Source organism: Castor canadensis, chromosome 13 (assembly GCF_047511655.1).
Source record: "Castor canadensis chromosome 13, mCasCan1.hap1v2, whole genome shotgun sequence".
Taxonomy (NCBI): domain Eukaryota; kingdom Metazoa; phylum Chordata; class Mammalia; order Rodentia; family Castoridae; genus Castor; species Castor canadensis.
Window position 1 is genome coordinate 106391085 of NC_133398.1, and position 13248 is coordinate 106404332.

General features: G+C 44.6%; 2 long non-coding RNA genes across 3 annotated transcripts in view; one reads left to right on the forward strand and one right to left on the reverse strand.

Annotated features, from left to right (window-relative positions):
* The window catches only part of LOC141415554 (uncharacterized), a 61698-nt gene extending 58795 nt beyond the window's left edge, over nucleotides 1–2903 (reverse strand). For both annotated transcript variants that reach the window (XR_012440540.1, XR_012440539.1), the window contains exons 1-2: nucleotides 2797–2903; nucleotides 1849–1987 (exon numbers count right to left, since the gene is read on the reverse strand). This is a non-coding gene — a long non-coding RNA (uncharacterized lncRNA). The remainder of the gene's footprint in view (nucleotides 1–1848; nucleotides 1988–2796) is intronic.
* A 128-nt stretch (nucleotides 2904–3031) lies between these two features.
* LOC141415555 (uncharacterized) lies at nucleotides 3032–6007 on the forward strand. The gene is made up of 3 exons (XR_012440541.1): nucleotides 3032–3231; nucleotides 5001–5058; nucleotides 5227–6007. It is a non-coding gene; the product is annotated as an uncharacterized lncRNA (long non-coding RNA).
* The last annotated feature ends 7241 nt before the right edge of the window (nucleotides 6008–13248 follow it).

A 13248-nucleotide genomic window follows, 5' to 3' on the forward strand; every position in this document is an offset into this window, starting at 1 on the left:
CCTGGTTGTGACATCGTAAGATGGAATTTGTGAGCGAGTGCTATAATTTAAATGCTGAATGCCTTCCCCAAAGCCAGTGTGTTAAATGCTTGGTCCCTCAAATGGGGCCATTGGGAGGTGGGGCCCAGTGGAAGATTTTAAGGTCATTGGGGCTATGCACTCAAAGGGAAATGTGGGTTCCTGGTCTCTTCCTGGTTCTCGCTTTGCTTCCTGGCCATGATGTGAGCAGTGTTGCTTTACCATGCACTCCTGCCATGAAGTGCTACCTTACCACAGACCCAAAACAATGGGGCCAATTGATCATGGCCCAGAACCTCCAAAACTGTGAACCTAGCTGATTCTGTCAGTTACTTTATTTTGTAATGATGGAAAGCTAACTGGCACAGCAAGACTGGGTGGTAGGTCCATGGTTTTAAACATCCCATGAATCTATAAGTATTTTACAATTAAATACTTATGTCCCATGTTGTCCAGGGAAATGGAATTTTCTAGACAGGATAATATATTGGATTAGGCTTCTTTTGGTGTTTGACAACTTAAAGACATGAGCTGTGAGTTTATAATTTGAGACAGTGGCACTTGTTTTTCACATTTTCATTTGTGGGTCCATTCAATAAATGTTTATCAAGGGACACATGCCAGGTGTGGACCAGGACTAATCTCTGGTGCAGGACGCATCAACTGATACCTGTGTTTCCTTACTTTGAGGAAGAGCTCCAGCATCAACTCACTGGGACTGGTGTTTGGTAGAGTTGTGTCAGTCTCTGACTTCCTACATAAATCTGGTTATCGTCACACAGACCTTAGGCTTCACCTCACAGACTCGTACTTCCTGTTCCTCTTGGCCTGTTCCGGCAGGTATTGGGGTCACAGCCCCATCCTCTCACACATTGGGGCAGCACCCCACAGAAGGCCAGCTGACTCTGCCTTCCCTACCTCTGTTGGCATTGTGCCCAGGCACTGATCATCTCTACCTCATTTTCTGATACAGCAGCCACCCATTATTTCTTTTAATAATTCTTAATGATTTTAGGAAGCTTAGAGTTTTTTTCTGGTGGGACTGGGGTTTGAACTCAGGGCCTTGAGCTTGCTAGGCTGATAATCTACCTTCTGAGCCACACCTCCAGACCCATTATTTTAATTTGTTGTTGTTGTTGTTTTTGCAGTGTACACCTTGAACCGCTACACCAGCCCTTTTCTGTGATGGGATTTTCGAGATAGGATCTAGGGAGCTATTTGCCATGGCTGGCTTCAAACTTCGATCCTCCCGATCTCTGCCTCCTGAGTAGCTAGGATTACAGGTGTGAGCCATCAGTGCCTGGCAAGTTTTTAATTGACATAATTGAATATTTGTAGGGCACAGTAATAAGCATATTCATCATTTTGAATGTTTATCATTTCTTTGCATTGAAAGCATTCAAAATCTCTTCTAGCTATTTTGAGATCTACAATAAATTTTGTTAACTACAGTCACCCTCTTGTGCTATAGAGCACAAGAACTTTTTCTCCTACCTGACAGTGGAAGAAACCTGTTTATGGAGGACCAGTGCACTCCTCTGGCTTCAGAGCCCTCTTGTCAGGGTGGAGGACGAAGGCTGGGTTCTGCTTGCATTGCCCTGCACACTACAGTCCAAGCTTAGGAGAGTAGAGTGTATTTGGGAAAGGTCTGGGTGCTGCTGCTGTCACAGGGGCAAACCAAGTCTTTGGACCTCACTACCTTCTAAAGTGAAAGGAAACATGGCATCATAGCATCCAAGGCCTCTTCCAACTGGAAAAGCCCTCAGGCTGTGAATGCTACGCTATATGGCCTGCTGGCATCAGTATTGGTGAGGCTAATTCTCCACCTACCTGCCAGGCTCCAGCTCTTGGCTGGTTTGCTGAAAGAGGCTCTCACTCTGCCTTATGGAATAAGTCCCACGAGTCTGAGCTGCTTCCAGTGCTGGTTTTCCTGGCAATGACGATGGCTTCCTCCATGGTTTATGATAGACTGCGGATATGTAGAAAGAAGGCAAAATAGCAGGAAATTGTGTTAGGTCTTCTGTATGTTCATGCTACATCGTGGCTAGTACCCCAGGGTCAGATGGTGAAGGTGTTCTGAGTGGCTGTCTATTCCACTGAGTACCAGGAGACTCTTTACATCAGTGTGTGCTGTGTACATGTGCACAGTCCTCTCAGAACCTACCAGTTTGCACATGCACACCTGGCATTCAGACACACTCAGCTAGCTACTGGCCTGTCCAGCCAGGAGGCCCAGCCCTGCCCTGCTTCTAGCCTCCTGTGCCTCTCCACACCATGCAATGTGACAGCATGGGGATCAGACTATAGAGCTTTTCCAGTCTGCATGAGCATCACATCCAGAAGTTCTGTGTTCACCCTGAGCCTGTTGCTATTTCCCTGGGACTCCATTAGCCTTTCCTAGCACATGCCTCCAACGGAGAGGCCTGGACAGACACACATCCAGTTCCCTTTTGTCACAAGTCCTTGTTCCCAGCACCTCCAAGGTCCCTCACTCATGTTTCATCTCCATCCCTGCGTGGGAATATTTCAAGAGCATGTAGAAAAAGCCTGATCTGTAATTATGGAAACCAAGAATGGAAATATTTCTATTAATATTGGTCCCAGATATGCCACCTACTCAGAGACAAGCATTGTTGGCCAAGGGCGAGGTGGGCTGGGTATAGCCTCTGAGTCTGAGCTCCCATGCACTCCAGAAGTCTTGCTGTCCCCCTTAGCCACAGGTCCTCATGCTTGGGAGGGTTGCATGGCAGTGTCTCTCTGCCCAGCTCCTGCACTCACCATCTCCATCCATCCTCATCCTCCTTCAACATCAAAATTCTCCATAGGCCAGCTCTCCTTCCAACCCAGCATCTCAGGGAAGTGTTTACTGAGGAGGAAGAGCGAATCCGGAAGCAGCTGTGTGAAGGGCCCAGGGCTGGGTCCCCCGGGGCTCATGCTTGGCCATCTGTGTCTCCTCTTCAGGCTAATCTCTCTGGTTCTCAGAGAAGCAGCCCATTAACTCAGACAGCTGGGAAATGATGGAAACCATCTTTTTTTTTTTTCAAACAGTGCTTATTATGCAATGTTTATGTTTCAGGATCCGGGAGACTTTCGAACGATGACCTTTCACAAGCTGTCCAGGGCCAGAGGCGTGGGTGCTGGGAACTCACACTGAGCCCCACTCTTCCTGCCTGGATCCCAGTCAGGAGCCACATGGAGCAGCTCATACCAGTGGTACGTGTGCTGACCAGTGAGAGGCTGGATTTAGGTATTTTTAGATTCAGTTGATGATTTTGATGCAAGGCCTGCCTGAAAGATAGTTTTCTTGCAGCAAAATTGTCCTTTGCAGAATGACAGTTATGTCTTCTAGAGAGGGTTAATTCAAGGACAGTGTGAACTGTGCCCTTGGAAATGGGCCCTGATCTCAAGTGTTTCTTGACCTGCATCACTGAAAGCCCTGAGCTGAGATCCATGGGAGGCTCTGGTTACAGAAGGAGGCCTAGAAATACCACCCTCACCTGGGGAACGTCTCTATTTGGCCTGAGCCTCCTTCTCCCACCTCCTTCTCTCTGCATCTATCACGTGGGGGTTTCCCATAACACAGGAGGAACGAACCCTGCCACCAATCTCTTTGCTCCCTGCTTGGGTCAGCGACTCTGCTTTCATTCCCAGACACACAGATTTCGTTCTAGAAAAATAAATGAGGACAGGATGCTGGGTCAAAGGAAGTCTAATTGAGTATGAAAAGCCATAATCGTATAGGGAAAATTTTATTCTCGATTCAAAGAAAATCAGTTTCATAGAAGCAGTCCAAATTACACATTTCAGCTCAAACATGTTTCCAAAAAAGTTAGCCTACCATGTTTAATGGGATAAAATTTTAAAAGCTTCTATTTCAGTTTTTATGTGGAGAGCTTTATCTGGGGCTTCTTTCCATATGGTAATTCATTTGATTCAGAAATGATTTTTCTAGTCAATGTGTTTCTTCTCTTTGCATCAAATGCTATTTTTCAGATTTTAAGTGTTTTAAGGTACAGCCGATTTGTTGGAACGCAAGCTTGATCTTTATTTCTGAAAGGTCAGATTTTTACATGAGTTTTGGCACATGAAGGAATAATTAGACATGAAAGAGAAGACTCCTTTCTGTTTCGTGGCCCAGGATGCAGTCAGTGAACTCTGGGAACGATGGCCTCTTCCTCACTCACCCTGCTTTGCCTATTGTCTTGCTGGTGGCTCTGGATTTGGGGGAAAGGTTGGGATGCACAAAACCTTTTCAGTGATGAAACTCCTCACCACACACCCACTGCATCATTGGTCAGCTTTCTGCCACTGAAACAAAATACCAGAGATAATCAAGTTATAAGGCAGAAAGGTGTATTTGGGCTCACTGTGTCAGAGGTTTCATTCCAGGGTTGCTTGAACCCATTGCTTTGGGCCTGTGATGGGGCAATTCATCATGGCAGGAACATGTGGTGAAGCAAAGATGTCCACCTCATGGCAGCCGGGAAGCAAAAGCAAGAGATAAAAAGACTAAGTGTGGGAGGTGTTTAGGTACTTAGGTCCAAGGAAGAAAAAGCAACAAATGAGAACTCCTCATGTAGCAGGGCAGGAGTGAGGAGGGTAAGAATGGAAAAACAGCTATTCTACTTAATTCTGGTTCCTGACTGCAGCATGAAAACCGGACTATTTGAGGCAGTTTGTATTTTTAAGAAATGGCCTCAATGGTATCACTAGTTCAGTCCCACACCTGTTGTGACATTCTCTACCTCCCAACAAGAAGAGGCCCTGGAGAGGGGGATGGGGAGTCAGTGTCTAGTGGGGACACTTTCCTTTGGGGACGGTGAAGAGAGTCATGGAGATGGATGTGTGGTTGCACAACATGACAACTGTGCTTCACCCATCATTTATTAGACTTAACCTTATAAATTGCACAATGAGCAGATTTAAACAATAGTGTGGTTCATGAGCTAATATTTAAAATGGATCTTTGTGATTTTCTTCAGCTTTATCTAAAGTGAATCTACTTAATACTACTGAATTATGCACTTAAAAATGGCTAAGGTAAATATTATCTTTTGTTATCATATTATAATTTCCTAAAAGAGAAGAAGAGTCACCTTTCCTGTTCTTGAATCTTGGTGATGGCCTGGGGTGGGGTTGGGGGTTACAATGTAATATTATTTTAAATGGAAACAATGGAAAATTTTTAATCTCTTTGATATTTTCAAGGAACGAGTTGCTTCTATCTGAGGAAAAAAATACATTGCCAGGTAAAGTGTTCTTGCTAAGAGAAGACCAGCTGCAAATAGTTTGGCCTAGAAGAAAAAAAAGCATTGAAAAAACATCCTTCCAGTGAGAATGGCTCTGAGCTCTCCTGTGCATCGTCCACACAAAGCACCTGTTTGGGTTGCCATGACAACCTGGCACCCTTGTGTAGAGGGGTTTGAAGAAGTCAAACTCAACATGGAAGTTTTATCGATTTGAAATCGACATGACCTTGGCCTATTTCCATCATCTTAGATAAGCCAGGTTTAGCTTTTCAATTTGCAGATGAAAACAGGAATAGATTAGTAGAACAACTTAGTAATTTTCTTTTATAATTTCAAATGCTCTAGGACATAGATAATAAAAACATTTCCTACCACTTTTCCATCCTGTAATTGATCTGTATATCTTCAGCTTCATAATACCAAACCAAAAGCTAGTGACTTGAAACAGTGGTGATATTTTTTTTCTTTCTGCCTGTGGCAGGGCTTAGCTAGAGAACTCATCTCTATTTCATACGTTTTTAACTGGGGTACCTAGATGATGGCTTCTGGAATCACCCATGGGCTTGATCATGGCAGGTTGGGTGTTTCTAGCTGCCATCTGGGACCTCAGCTAGGGTCCTTGGTTAGAACAACCTACATGTGGCCGCCTCATGTGCCCTTCTGGGTTTCCTCACATCATGGTGGCTGGGTTCCAGTTTTTCTTTTTCTTTTAATTTGTTGACATACAACATTCACACTTATTTATGGGGTGTGGTATTTGATGTATGAATACAATATGTAATGATCAATTCAGGGTAATTATAGCATTCCCATCCCCTTATTATTTATGTTTTGAGGCCTTAAGCTCTTCTCTCCTAGATCCTTAATACTAATGGTTGTTATAAACTATAGTCAACCTACTGTATTGGGGAGCACCATAACTTACTCCTTCTATCTATCTGTGTTTTGGTAGCCATTTCCCAACCTCTCTCTATTTCCCCACTGCCCTTCCCTTCCCAATCTCTGGTAATCATGCTCTACTTCTGTGTGATCAACTTATTTGGCTTCCACAAATAATGAAACTACTAGAAGAAAACATAAGATAAAGACTTTAAGACATTGGTATAGGCAAATATTTTTTTGGATAAGACTCCTAAAGCGTAGGCAACAAAAGCAAAACTAGACAAATGGGGTTATGTCAAACTAAAAACCTTCAGCATAACATAGGAAACAATCCACAGAGTTAAGGAACAACCCACTGTGTGAGTTGAAAAGTCAAATTCTGTTGGTCAGAAGCTAGTCAGTAAAGCCACCCCCTATGCTAGGGAAGAGAGGCCAGTTTCCGCCTTTCCATGAGAGGAATGCGAAGGATTTTTTAACATACTTTAAAATCACCACAATGCCTTGTCAGATGTATCAGTGCTAATAACACAACACCACAGACTGGGTAAGTTCTAGAGAAAAGAGGTTTATTTTGGCTCATGGATCTGGTGCAAAGTTAAGGGACCACATCCGCGATGGCTTTTCTGCCAGCAGTGTCCCAAAGTGGTGCAGAGCATCACATGGTGAGGAACAGGGAGTGGCGCGTGTGCTGGTGGGTGCATCTTCCGGTCTCTCTTCCTATACAGCCACCAGGATTCGATCACAGGAACTCCATCTCAAGGACCTTACATAACCTTAATCACTTCCCAAGTGCCTCGCCCATAAGCACCATAATTGCATTAAGTTTCCATTCTCTTAATACTCACATTGGGGATTAAACTCCAACATGACTTTTGGGGTGGGGGATGGGGGATGGAGCAAACCATAATTCAAGCCACAGTCTCCAGTATTACTAATTAATGAGTGAACCTGAATTCTACTCAGAATCCTTCTTAATATAGTGTTCCAGTCAGCAGTTGGCCATCTGCTAGAGTTGGCCCTGAAATCAAGACTCCTCTGATATCCTTGCTCTAGGCCAATGGTCCAGTTTCAGACAGGACACAGGCTCTTCGTCATCAGGGCCCTTTGAGACCACAGTAAGTCCTGACAAATTGGCCAATATAATGAGCTTTTCATAAAGATAAACTTGACCCTATTTGAAGAGTGTCCATTATTCTGAGATCGTGTACTTCCTACATTTTGAGGGCGTTAAGCAATTCTTTCTTAGGAATTGAGGAAACAATAAACAGAAGTTTTATTATTTCAATCTCCTTTTCAAATACTGCTGATCCATGCAATCCAAAAGTCATGATCCCCTGCCTTAGGTCATTCAAGGTGGTTGAAACATCATTGTTGTAAAAGCTGTCAGGAGTGCCGCCCAGCACAGAAGTGACACTCCAGCCCTTCTCCAGGAGGTGACCTGTGGAGACCTGCATGCTGCTCCTTTGGAACCACCACCTTGTCTTTGCTTGGGTCTCTGAATAGAGTTTGGTGGCTCTGTCTTTCCTCTCTCTTCTACCTTCCTCCTGGGTGGTCCTGGAGGCTGGGCATGTGGGAGAACCTTGATAAATTAGGTGTGTGTGCTGCTGGTAGAATCAGATGATCTGTGTTCTGGGAAAGATAATCTAACAGTCAGAGCTGTCTTTTTCTCAGCAGTCTCCAATTCAACCAAGAGGGACTCTGTATAATGAAGAATTATGGCGGATGAGTCAGAGTTAGCCAACAGGATTTAGAGAGGAGTCAAATGTGGAAAACAAACCAAAATGATACCTTGAAGCAAAATTAAAAAGTTGATACATTATATAGCCTGCTGGGTTTTCTGAGGTTCCTTTATATCTATTGTCTCTTACTTTGTCAATCAGAGAATTAATGAGTCAACCTACTCACAACGATGGAGTTCAAGTTTGTGAGGGGAACCTTGAAGCTACTTTTCATGCAAATCCTTGGAAATTGTAGGATTGTCAACGAAGATACAGAATTCTCCAGATTACAGAACATTAAGACAGAGAATGGGGGAATGTAAAAGAGGAAGAAGGGAGGAAAATGAGGAAAGGAAAGAAAAAGGGTTAAAGGACATCTTTTACCTAGAGCTGTCACTTCAGATTAGGAGGAAACAAAAATCAGGACTTCTTTAAATGACATTAAAGGACTTACTGGAGTGGGCAGTCAACAGACCTCCCCTGGGGCAGGGCCTGACCAAATCTTGCTGTATTTGAGGCTACCGATCTTCTGCTCAAGGCTTTCACAGGGGAAAAAGACAAACATCAACCCCAGCAATCACAGAAATTGCTCTGCTGCTCTGTTCCCTACACAACAAGAGAAAAACAAAACAAGCATAAGTCCCATCAGCAAGGCCCAAGGAAAATACCACAATGACAGCTTTGTTTTCTGTAAGCCATCTCAACATAAAACTCAACGCCATGGTCCCTTCCAGCTCTCAGATGTCAAACTGTGTTACTCATTCCAGGACATCTGAGGGTTCAGGGTTGAGCTGTGTAGTCAGCTGCACTGCCCAGCGCAGCTGCTGGACGTGGAGCGTTCAGTGCCACTCCTGCTGGACAGACCAGCTGACCCTGGGCTCAGCCTGAAGGAAGCAAGGGTGTGAACGGTGCTTCTGGCTCCGATTTGCAGGAACAGCATCTCTTGTAGATTTGTTTTTCTTGGTCTGGCTTGATTTATTGCTCCCAGGAAAATGTTTTCCAGATTCATCCATCTTATCACAAGTGGCCCAATTTCCTTCCTTTTGCTGAATAATATTCTATGGCATATATATATATGTATATATATATATACATATATATATACATATATATATATATATATATATATATATATATATATCAGAATCTTAAGAAGTCAAGCTTACAGAAGCCAGATAGGGAAAATAGGGAGATCTCAGTTGAAAGGTACAAATGATCAGGTACAAGATAATTAAGTTTTGTGCGTCTAATTGCCACCATGGAGATCATTGTGAACAACACTGTATCATATACTTGAAATGTGTAAGGAATGTGTTTCTCCTCTCCCTCCCCCTCTCCCTCCCTGCCTCTCTCTCTTTCTCACAGTCAAGGTCTCACTGTGTTGCCCAGGCTGGTCGTGAAGCCCTAGGCGCCAGCGGTCCTCTTTGACCCCCCTCCCTCCGCCTGCAAGTGTTTGGACTAGAGGCTCACGGCCCCCACACCCTGCTTGCAAGAATTTCATACACACAAATGGTTCATCTGCGAGGCAACAGATGTGTTAACCAGATTTATTGTGCTAATCACTGCACAACACACACATATATCAAAGTATGACATTGTATACCTTAAATATGTATAATTTTTATCAATTTTTTTGTTTTGGGTATTTTCATTTTCTTTTTGTTTTTGAGGCAGGGTCTCACTATGTAGCCCAGACTGGTCTCGAACTCACGATTGTCCTGCCTCTGCCTCCCAAATTTTGGAATTACAGGGATGTACAACTGTACCTGGCACTGTTTCCAATTATATCTGAATAAAGTTGGGGGAGGGGAAATCTCTCTCTTATTCAGTTTCTTTATATCTCTCCATCCCTACCTAGAATAGCCAAGGGCCCTGGGGCTTTGTTCTGCAAAATGGTACATGCACACTAACCAATGTCTAATCATGATTCTGAGCTGGAAATATGGTTTTGTTTTGTTTTGTTTGCAGTACTGGGGTTTGAACACAGGGCCTACATCTTGAGCCACTCCACCAGCCCTTTTTGTGTTAGGTATTTTCGAGATAGGCTCTTGCAAACTATTTGCCTGGGCTGGCTTCCAACCACAATCTTCCTGATCTCTGCCTCCTGAGTAGTTAGGATTACAGGCATGAGCCTCCGGCATCCGGCTGGAAATACATTTTAAGCTTTAAAAAAAAAAAAAACCCAAAGAACAGGACACAGCTTGTCCTTGGCCCACCTGCAGGTGGTCTGGTCTTGAGCCCACGTCACCTGTGGACAAATTCCAGTTTTCCCACATCGGAACTCACAGTGTGGGCCTCTGCCCTTGGATCTTTCCTTGTGTTGGTCAGCTGAGCAGTCCTCTGGAGTACATTAAGACCTGTTAGATCCAGTACTGCTTCTTCCCAGGCAGATAATCCTTGGAGGAACCTTGGTGTATTTATTTTGAGAGCTACTTCCATAAAAGAGAACCTATCTTCTATCTCACAAAATGCATGTCACAGAGAACAAACCCACCTGAGGCCACCCTCTGGCTGCATAATTGCTGCTCTGCACCATAGGAAATGAGTGGCCACAACACAGGTAGCCAGTTTGGGAGTTGCATTAAAAGCCCTGTCACTACAAAAAAATTATACCCTAGTGCAAAACCCAAGTCCCCTTTTCTTGAGATCCAGGCATCACCAGAAAGAGCAGAAACAAGACCAGTGTAATTACCTCTGATGCACAATTACTGCCAAGCGCTGAAAACAGAGGCCCGGCCCTGCCTGTCTCCCAGCCTGCCTGGCCACAGTCAATCCCTCTGAAAGCAGGCAGCTCCACCCTGGGGTTCTTGTGTGTGTAAAATGGCTATGTGCCCTGGAAGTGGGGACAGGGAGATAACTTTTTCCTTGTGTTTCTTATATGGGTCAAGTTCACTGTGCAGCAGCATGAAGGAAAAATGACGTCCATTCTGCAAGTGAGCATCCCTGAGGATAAGAACAGAGATAATTCGTGTTTGTTGATTCGTTCCTTTAAAAAAAGCAAATCGCATGCAGTGGTGTGGTCAGAAGTTCAGTACATAGACAGGACCAGCGTGTGACAGTCTCCCACAGAGCCCTGGCCTGACAAGGACAGATTCCTGCAGACAATGACATGCACACACTCAGGTCTTCCCTCCCTCCTTCAGTGTGGCAACAGGGATACTTCTCCAGGCTTTGCCTGGAGAAGAGTCAACTATGTTATGGAAGATACCTCATCGGGAAGAATCAACAGTAAAGCCAGCAGGCCTGGGAGGAAACAGCTGAAACCCACAGCAGCCTGGCCAAGGCTTCCCACTCATCTGCTACACTCATGGAAGACTTTCTGGCCTCCATGTTAGGAGGCATCTCCTGTGACACTCTCAGAACTCCTTGAAATCCTTCCTCAGAGAATTTGTCACCCTGGCCACTAAGTAATTGTGCAATTGCTTAATATCTGTCTCTCCCTCCAGAAGTGGCACAAGGGCCAGCCCTATGCCTGACTCGTTTGCTGCTGGATTCCCTGTGCCTAGAGCAGTGCTTTGTATGGGCTAGGAGCTTGTGTTCACTGGACAAGTGGATGGAAAGGGGTAGATGGGTGTATGAATGAATGGGTTGATAGATGGATGATGGATGGATGGTTGGATGGATGCATGAATGGATGGATGAATGGATGGATGGATGGATGGATAGGTGGATGAATGGGTAGGTGGTTAGGTGGATGGATGGATGGATGGACAAATGGATGGATGTCTGCACAAAGGAGTGGGTGGATGGACAGATAGATTGAAACACTTCGCCCTCTAACTTCTGAAATGAACTCCTCCAGGTATCTATCATGAGATTTTTCCGTTGGGAGGCTGAACATCCAGTTAGGTTGGACATGAGTGAGGTCATCTGGGAACGACAGGTAAGCATGGTATCTCTGCCCCAGGTGTACCAATGGGAAGAGAGAGCCCTGTCCCTTAGAAGGGCATTACCCAGGGTTGTCAGGCAGTGCCCTGAGTCTATCTCAAAGCTTAACCAGAACAAAGCCTGGCCTGTTTCCAATGGGCCCCTTCACCCTATAAACTGTGCATATATTTATGTTATGCTTCAGGCCTGATGGAGACCAGATGTGACCAAATAGTGGTTTGTGCTGCCTGGGAATGCTGACATACCATCCTAGATGTCTTTTATGACTGCTTTTGCTCAGCAATCAGTCTTTAAATCTTAGGTTTGAGCCCTGATATACACCCATTAACTTCATTCTTCTGTGAAACAGAAACATCTGGCAACCTCAAAATGATTTGTTTTGCTTATGAGAGAAATACATCCATGCACAGCTTCTATTATCAGCCAGCCGAGTGCAGTACAAAGAATGTTCATGGGGAAGACAGAAGCCCAGGAACGGCTCAACCCTCACTTGCTGGGTGACCTTGGGCCTGGTGGTGCTCTCTAGGATGTAACTTCCTAATTATGCTTTTATGAATTATCATTTATTAAACACCTCCTTTGTTCTAGGCCCCCAACCAAAAGCTGAGTAAAAGTTACACAAGCATTCCCTTGTTCAGAGGGGAAAACAGCTTTCTGATATTGTAGCAGTCAGGAAGAGGTAGAATTCCATTCTCACTTTTCTAACTCTGAAGTGTCACCTCTATTCATTAAACCAAAGGACCCCTTTCACCTGTGAAATAAGGAGACTCAGCTGGATTGCTCTTTCCCAAATTTGTGTTCCTTTGACACTCCTGGTTGAAAGTCTGAGGTCCCCTCCTCCAAAGAGTCAGTGATCAGGGACATTGAGGACCCAAAGTTGTCTCTGTTTGGGACTTTGTGACACCATGAGCACATCCCAGGGGCTAGGAAGTCTTAGGACAAGAGCCCTGCTTAACTCTGTGTACTCCAGCTTCCCAAGCCAGTTGGTCTCCAGAACATTTTTGTTCCCTGAAATTTTTCCTAATATCATGAAAAATTGCAAATGCATCTTCATACAAAAAAAGTTTGTTGAGTACCTGATGGGCTTGGCAGGGTGGACCTTGCTGTACTTGGAGGGTATCCCCCTTAATAACTTTGGTGTGGCCTACCCTGATCTCTCCTTCTACACCTGGATGTGTTCTACAGAGTTCTTTCTTCTCTCTCCATAGTTGTAGTCACAATATAGGACACTCCTGCAAGGGAAGGCACACCAAAAACACTCCATGGGGGCTGGGGCAGAGATGAGCCATGTCTATTTAGCTTCACCAAGAGTAGCACAGCTGGTGCTACAGTGTCTCACTCCCTGAAAGGCCAGAGTTGGATTCTGAGTGGCATTTACTCAGCCCGTTTTCTTCAAGAATAGAAAGAAATGGTAGCAAGAGTGAGGCTGTGAGTTCAAACCCCAGTACCACCAAAAAATAAAATAAAATAATTATGGAATCATTATGTTTTGT